Below are 7,987 nucleotides of genomic sequence, written 5' to 3' on the forward strand. Positions count from 1 at the left end.
CTACTCTACTCTTCTTGTCTTATTAGATTTTCATTGCTGTGAAAAGACATCATGACCAAAGCAACCCTTATAAGGGATAACATTTAATTGAAGCTAGTTTACAGGTTCAGAGATTCAGTCCATTATCATCATGACAGGAGGATCGCGCTCTTCGGTTCTCGCCCCTGTGTGGACGCCAGAGCCAAGCTGAGCCGCTGTCGCCATGCTTCGAAAAATTGAGGAAATCAAGGACTTTCTGCTCACCGCCCTGCGGAAGAACGCCAAATCTGTCAAGATCAAGAAGAACAAGATAATGTGAAGTTCAAGGTTCGCTGTAGCAGGTACCTTTACCCTGGTTATCACAGACAAGGAAAAGGCAGAGAAGCTGAAGCAGTCCCTACCTTCCCAGGTTTGGCAGTGAAGGAGCTGAAATGAACCAGACCTCTGCGTGTGACTATTAAAAACCCTGGAAGGTCAAAAACAAAAACAAAAACAAAAACAAAAACAAAAACAGGAGGATGGCAACATGCAGGCAGGCATGGTATGGTACTGGAGAAGGAGCTGAGAGTTCTACATCTTCATCCAAAGGAAGCCAGGACCAGACTATCTTCCACATGGCTAGGAGGAGGGTCTCAAAAGCCCAGCCCCACAGTGGCACACTTCTTCCAACAAGGACACATCTCTTAATAGCACCACTACCTTGGCTAAGCTTATTCAAACCACCATACTTGTCAACTGGACAAATGAGGATTTGCTAAATTGCAGGAATTGTGTAGAAAATGAAAGAAGAAAAAGATATGTGCATATATTCACCAAGTGTAAGCTCAATTGTTTTGCATGTGAAAAATCATGGGTAAAACACCATAGGAGATAAACTAGAGAAATAGTTTGGGATGGGTTATAAGACAAAAAGAGTAGAAAAAAAAAAAAACCAAGCAGAGTAAAATTGGAAGATGTTCAAAGTCACAAAGTCTTCACAGATGACCCAGTTAAGAAACTGCTCAGACCAGAAACACATATCACATTGTGCCACAGTTTAAGGTACAACCTAGTTTAGTATGGAAGGCAGCATACATCATTTATGAAATTTTTATTAGCCAGCAGTATATGCAATGCCTCTACAGCTCTATGTAAAGTGGAGATGCTCTCTGAAGAGAAGAAATGATTCTATTAAAGTCCCATAGGTGCTTGCCACTCAGAATTGGGAATGATCATCAGACTTGTGTCAATTTAAAACTTATAGTAATAATACAGTTGACACGCATAAGACCTCATAAAGAACAAATGAGTCACAGAGAAAATAGTTTCCCATAGAGCAGTTAGCTCATTGTTGCTGACTCAGATCAGCTCACTGTAGCTTTAAACAAACTTAATGAGGGCATGTGTTAGGAGAACAAAAGATACAAGGGTTTTCTACCGCCACTAGTATGAAAGGTGTGATTGGCACCTCTATACAGAACTCCAAGGAGAAATTACATGAGTTTTCACATTCACATGGATGGAATAAGAAGTTGCTGGAAGGTGTGCCTACAACCCTGAATTGAATTTTTCTTGCTTCCTTGGTGAAACACAATGCTCGATTCACTAATAGAGAATGACTCAGCTATAGAAATTGAATTGAAACAATAGGTTCCAAGAGGCTGTGTATAGTCTGCAGGAGGACCAACACAGATCCAGGGCTGCACACTCACGATGAGCATCTTGCCTGCAGCCAACTCAGGAGGATTAAAGATGTTGCAACCAGTAACAATTGTGGACTTTGGAAAGTAGAAATGGATAGTGGCTTGGTCTTGCCTCTGCTCCATTTAACTTAAACTGATATGGAGGCTGGTATTTCTGAACAAATTCAAGTACCAAAACGACTCAAGTTGATGTCAAAAGTCTGCTCTGAGTTCTAATTGGAAGTCCTTTTCCTTTTGTCCTCCATGTTTGTAAACCTAGAACTGAAGAACTGAAATAGGAACCTAAACAACCCTAAGGATCAGGATTCATGGGGAATATGATGTATTGCTTTCTGGAGAAAGAAAATGACCAGAAAAATATGAGTACGGAATACTGCATTTAAATTTCATGCAAATCTAATTTTGACTATTAATAGAGCCCTCAAATGTGTTGTTTTGGATTAAAAGAACAGATAAAAGAACTTGCAAAATAATACTTTTTAAAGCCCACTCAACTTTATTTACATAATTAAAGTCCCGGAATGGAAATATATCCCACTGTGTTCTTTAGACAAGAGTTTATTTACTCTTTCCTCCTACATCATTTTTCAGTTATTAACTAAAAATCAAAGAGGAGCTCTTGAGAAGAAAAAGAGATGTAATTATTTGGAGACATGGCTTTTTTTCACCTCTAAGCATACATTATAATAAAATTAAATTACATTGGTGGATAATAAAAGAAAACCTAATATAATGGACAGTGGAAGAGAAGGGGGAAAGCTCCTGCGTCCAGTGGCTTATCCTGACCTCCACTAAGTAGACAGTTCTCAGTGGACTCTGGAATAGGGCTGCATGAACAAAAAGCATTCTGTTTTCATAGAAGCAGAACTGCCCAGTTTTCCATAGCAGCAGTTTCTATTAGCAAGGATCAAGCTTAAAACAGGAAGTTACCCAAACTCATAATACCATTTTTTTATCAAATGGAATACTTCCACTGTATCTGCATATCACCTTACAGACAAATTATCTGCATGGAGTGATTGTAACTTAAAGTCAATATGCCTCATTTATGGCTGGATCAAAGAACAACTTGGTGACCAAAATGTGTAAACAGAAATGTAGACAGGGATGTATAAGCTACTGCTCCTATATCAGAGCATACTCAACTTACAATTATTTCACTTAGAGAAAGGTTGAAAAACTTCCTTACACAGGGGAAACTCACTGGGCCCTAATCAATGAGAAGTATTTAAAAATCAATGGAATTGTGCATGCATGAGTGTGCATGCACACACTCATGCGCAAACACACACCCCATACCACTGATTCAGTACATTATTACAAAATTTCATTTTATAATCATATTTGTAATTATCTATTTTCACCAAGCTGCTTGAAGGAGAGTATCATTTGTTCCATGTGTGTTTCACTATAATGTGTTATAAATGTAAATATGCAATAGATGTTTTTCAGAACTAAACTGAATCAAATGACTTTCCAGTTATTTTCAACTGACATGTTTCTTGAGCATTGTAATCGCTTTCTAATTTCTAAGATGCCTGAATTGATGCTGATAAGGGTGAAATGCCACTTCTTTTGCAATACCTACGAGGCTGCTGGTGTACGACAAGAACTTTGTCCCAGGTCAGATCTAATGAATCAAACTGTTTGTACATGGTAGTGTTAAATATAGATGCCCCCATTTGCTCTTACAGCAATTGCAGCATGATTACTGCTTAAAAAGACCCCAGGGGGGGTGTACGGTTTTTTGCAAGCTATAAGCTCTTCCTCACCTAAGCTTTTCTTTTCTTTAAGGAATGAACATTTTTTTAAAGGCAACTATATTTGTTTTAAAGGACTAACAGCAATTGCAAACCAAGCAATAATTTTGAAATTTTGATTATTATTGGCAATTTGCTTTAGAGTGACTAAAGCCTAAAAAATTGGTTCAAATATCTGCTTCGTAGACATAAAATAAGTTGGCTGATTCAAATACCTTTTGAGCTCACTATTGAAGTGGCAACCTCTCAGCTAGGGGCCTACAAAAATTCTTACTTAGCTCGCTCTCAGGAGCTGTGGAATACCACCACAATTCCTCAGTTCCCTGGTAGCAGATTAGTACCTCTTGCCCTGTCTATGAAAACCCAGCAGGACGTTTCTATAGATACCACCTTGCCTTCCTTTTATTGGGTTTTCAGTGGTTCTATCTTTAACTCTATCTGCTCTTTCAAAGAGCCAGGCAGGCTGCTTGGCTTCAATGCAAATACAAACGCTGAGATGGCTCAGCCTACTTTTATTCTAAAAAGGAACACACAAATAGGAAGAGAAATGCTGCAGAGAGAGAACACTACAGAATTGCTGTAGTAGAGATCAAGTACCACCCACCCCAGATGGTGAGTTTAATTGGTTATGTACTACAACAGTTCTAACCTAGATGATCAGAACCAAGAATTTCACTGAGTTTCTAGAAGTATCTTTGGTTGTTGAAGAGGTATATTCTTACTTCAACTCATTAAAACAGCCCCATTTGCCTAATTCATCTGAATTGCTGAACCATATTTTTTTTTCAGGAGAACATGAAATTCAAGAATTAGCTGCTTTCTCTGCTTCCAAATGCTGTTTACTTCAGAGAGCTCCAGCTAACTAAATTTCCTGTTCTGGACACTTTTACACAAGTTTCTCTTTCTGGCTTTATTTTTTCACTTGACCTTTCCTCTCAATATCTTTTCAAATTTCAAAGAGACATGTGTTGGGGCACAGTTGGGTTTGGGCAATAGGCTTAGGGCAGGAAGGTGTGGTTAGGGTGGAGGGGGTAAGAAGCCATTCTGGCTGCTTTATTTTCTCATCTCAAGTCCTGGTAAAATGCAGGCTGTGTATGTGTGGGTGTTTTTCTATGGTGTGCAAGTACACACAACTCTGTTTTCTCAAGTGAGTAACTATGAGTGTACATATCTTGGAATAATAATCCACAAATTTATGTAAGCTACAAAGTAAACTACACATGCACAGGAAATTTTACTTGATTCTCAGCTTTTCAAACAATGCAACCAATTAGTGTCAAGCGAACTAGTTAGCAAAAAGACACAGAGAAGATCATGCTTTCTTTTTATTTTATTCTTAATGGAAATAAGTAAGCTATTTGCTTGGAAAGAAATCACTCTGGTGAATAAATGCCTTCATAAACCCGGGACAAATTTAATTCAGTATTGTTTGGGTTATAGCAACAGAATGCTCTGTTGTTAATTTTCCAACAAAAAGGAGGTAACTTAGTAATTCACAAGAAATTTCCAAGACAATATGTGCAGAAACCCTTATAGAAAAATGTTTTTAAATATTGCTTATTATTTGAGTGAGAGGGCAAGGATAGAGATTTAGAGTTTCTCAAAAGAATGTTGGAGCAGAGTGAGCCCTTAGGAACCCTGGGTACAGTCCCTCATTTTATAAATAGACACTACCTACCATTCCGATGAGGAAGAGGGGGGACTTAGTGTATCTGCACTTTCCATTAAATCTATTTAGCCCATTAAAAAGTGAAACATGTGAATTATACTCATTTGCATTATGTTTTAATCATGAATATATTATATAGCAATCTGAACCAAGCATACGTATCTGTCTTTTGAAGCATCTATCATTTCTTTGTGCTCACACATAAACACAAACACACAGGGTCGGGGGTGGAATTCAATCTTGGGTGGCATTCACATAACTGTTTTTTGTTTTAAATTTTTTCTTAGGTTTTTTTTTTTTTTTTAGAGTTCATGTAATGTGTTTTAATCATCTTCACTGCCCCTCTCCACCCCCTTCCCAAACTCTTTCCCAATTCATCATTCTCTTCCCAACTCGACAAATTTAGTGATTTCTTTTCAATCTTTCATGGACAATTTCCGGTTGTGAGACAGGGTCTCTGAGGCCTAGAGCTCACCAAGTGGGCTGACCAAGGGGGCCAGCAAGCCCCAGGAGTCTGCTTATCTTTGCTTTCCTGGTACTGGAATCATGAACACATGGCATGATAGCAGCTGTTTTACGTGAGTTCTGGGGATCAAATTCAGGCCCCTGTGTCTACAAGGCAAGCACTTTACAAACAGAGCCTAGGCCCGTTTATTACTTCCTGGTGGTGAAACATTCAAACTCTTTTTCTGGGAGATAAATAGTGAGCGAGTATGTTATCATTACCTATCGTTACTGTCCTGTGCAACACAGCACTAGAACTTTCTTCTACCTAACTGTAAGTTAATACCTGGTAATTAGCCTTTTGCCATTCTTTCTCTTCCCCTACGCTCACCAGCCTCTGGTAATTATCATTTCACTCTCCATTTCTAAGAGATCGACTTTTTTTTTTATACTCTGCTGTTAGTGAGGTCACGCAGTTACTGAGCTTTCTGTGACTGGCTCATTTCACTTAACATAAGGACATCTGGTTTCATCAGTGTTGCTGCAAATCACAAGACTTCATTCTTTTATGAAAATATGAATAGTAGTCATGGATGCGCATGTGCCAGGTTTTCCCTTGTTGGTGCATCAGTCAAGGGGCCCTTACGCGGTTTCCATTCCTGAGCTGTTCTGAATAGTGCCATAGCCGTGGCAGTATGGCTATCCCTTCAACTTGTTGATTTCCTTTCCTTTTCTATAAACCCAGTAAAGGGGTTGAGGCAGTAAGTACTCTCAGCATGGGTAGCTGCCATAATATTTTCTCCGGCAGTTGTGTATTTACATTCTCACCAAGAAAACACTTTGCCTTTTAAGAAGTGGGGCGGGCACTCTAGCTGGAAGTTTGAAATGTACAACTGTGGGCCACTGGCCTGCTCTCCTATCACTTCACTTTAGGGAAACACAGACCCAGCGGCCAGAACAGCTTTCTCAGCTTCTCACATTTTCCAGTCAATGAATCGCTGAAGAATAAGGAGATTGGAGAAAGAAATCCGAACTCGGATTTCGTCATGTCCCCGACCTTCACCAACACCCACGTCCAGCCTTGAGTCAGCTCCTTGAGCACCTTTTCTTGCCTAGTTACTAAGACTGCAGAAGAGTTATCTGGGAAGAGTTGTGTGTGAACAGATGAAAACTGGTATTGTTTCCTCGAACTTAGCCCTGTGACCTCAACCAGATGTCCACCGCTCTCAGATATTCTGCATGGCTGTCTAGATTGGGGAGGAATGCTCATCTGGGTTTCCAGGCTAAATCCTTCATCCAGGAGATTGGCTCAGTTGCACCGCTGATCTGCCTCACAGTGTGCTGTGAGAAACAACTTGTGTTCTTAGCTTCACTAGTCTGCTGGCCTGGGACATGACCATTTTGCAGTTTTGGTGTAAGGTTTAGTGAGGAACCAGGGTTCAAAATCTATACCCTTCACCCTTTCTGCAATCAGGATCTCTGAATTTCAAATTTTTCATCCATAAAATGCAGATTATATTATCTACTCTCTATTAGATCCTAAATTTATTTATTTTAAAAAAAACCCACATATCAAAATTACTCCCTTACCATTATATAAAATAAGATAGCAGGTCCCTTTATATCATAAGCAGTTCCTATCTATACTCTGAACTGTTCAGTGCTTGATGTTTGGCAAAAGTTAGTTGCTAAACAAATGACCAGTAAATTTAAATTTGAAAAATATATGTCAACATTTATGTCCATGATCATGTCTCTTACCTCATGTAGCCTGTGAGATGGAGGAGATTGATACACACAGTTTCCTACCAAGATTCTGGGCAGCACCTTAGTGCTCTTGCTCCACGCTGTGGAGCAGGTCTGACGATTCCATTTGGGACTATCTTCTGGATGTCGTCAGAGTTCACGCACGCTGCACTTGCAAGCACTGTCCCAAATGTTGCCTTCACATTGAGGCTTCTGAAGCACGACTAGGCAAAATTTTAAACCCCATTCCTGCCTACAACCTACCCTTCTCTAGCCTAGCATATTTTTCTCTTTATCAATTACTATATATGAATTCCCTAGGCATTCTGGGTTTTTGTTGAGGCAAAATACAGCACTCATATTGAAGGAAATGAGAGAGAATTTATTCTTGAACCAAATATGAGTGACCATGTTCCAGGAACATGGATTCCAGTTTCCTGAAATAGCTTGTTTCAATATTGAAATGGTTTTATGAAATTATTTGGTTACAGAGCAAAAGAAACTCATACATAAACTAAGATGTTAGAATACATTGGTGGAATCATGGGTAGGTAGGTTAGAGCGAAGTGGAGAAATTGAAGCTCTAAGGAAAAGCCACACCTGTGCTATGGGTTTCAGAGGCTGCCTGGGGGGTTATTCTCAACTTCGGAACTGGTAGAAGCTAACTGTTAAGGAAACAAATTCCAGAAGGTTTTATTTGATAGTGA

The 7,987-nt window shown here is 39.3% G+C and overlaps 1 pseudogene; it reads left to right on the forward strand.

Annotated features, from left to right (window-relative positions):
* Positions 1-202: 202 nt before the first annotated feature.
* Positions 203-414, forward strand: LOC116095424 (annotated as a pseudogene).
* The last annotated feature ends 7,573 nt before the right edge of the window (positions 415-7,987 follow it).

This window comes from Mastomys coucha, unplaced genomic scaffold (genome assembly GCF_008632895.1).
Source record: "Mastomys coucha isolate ucsf_1 unplaced genomic scaffold, UCSF_Mcou_1 pScaffold18, whole genome shotgun sequence".
Taxonomy (NCBI): domain Eukaryota; kingdom Metazoa; phylum Chordata; class Mammalia; order Rodentia; family Muridae; genus Mastomys; species Mastomys coucha.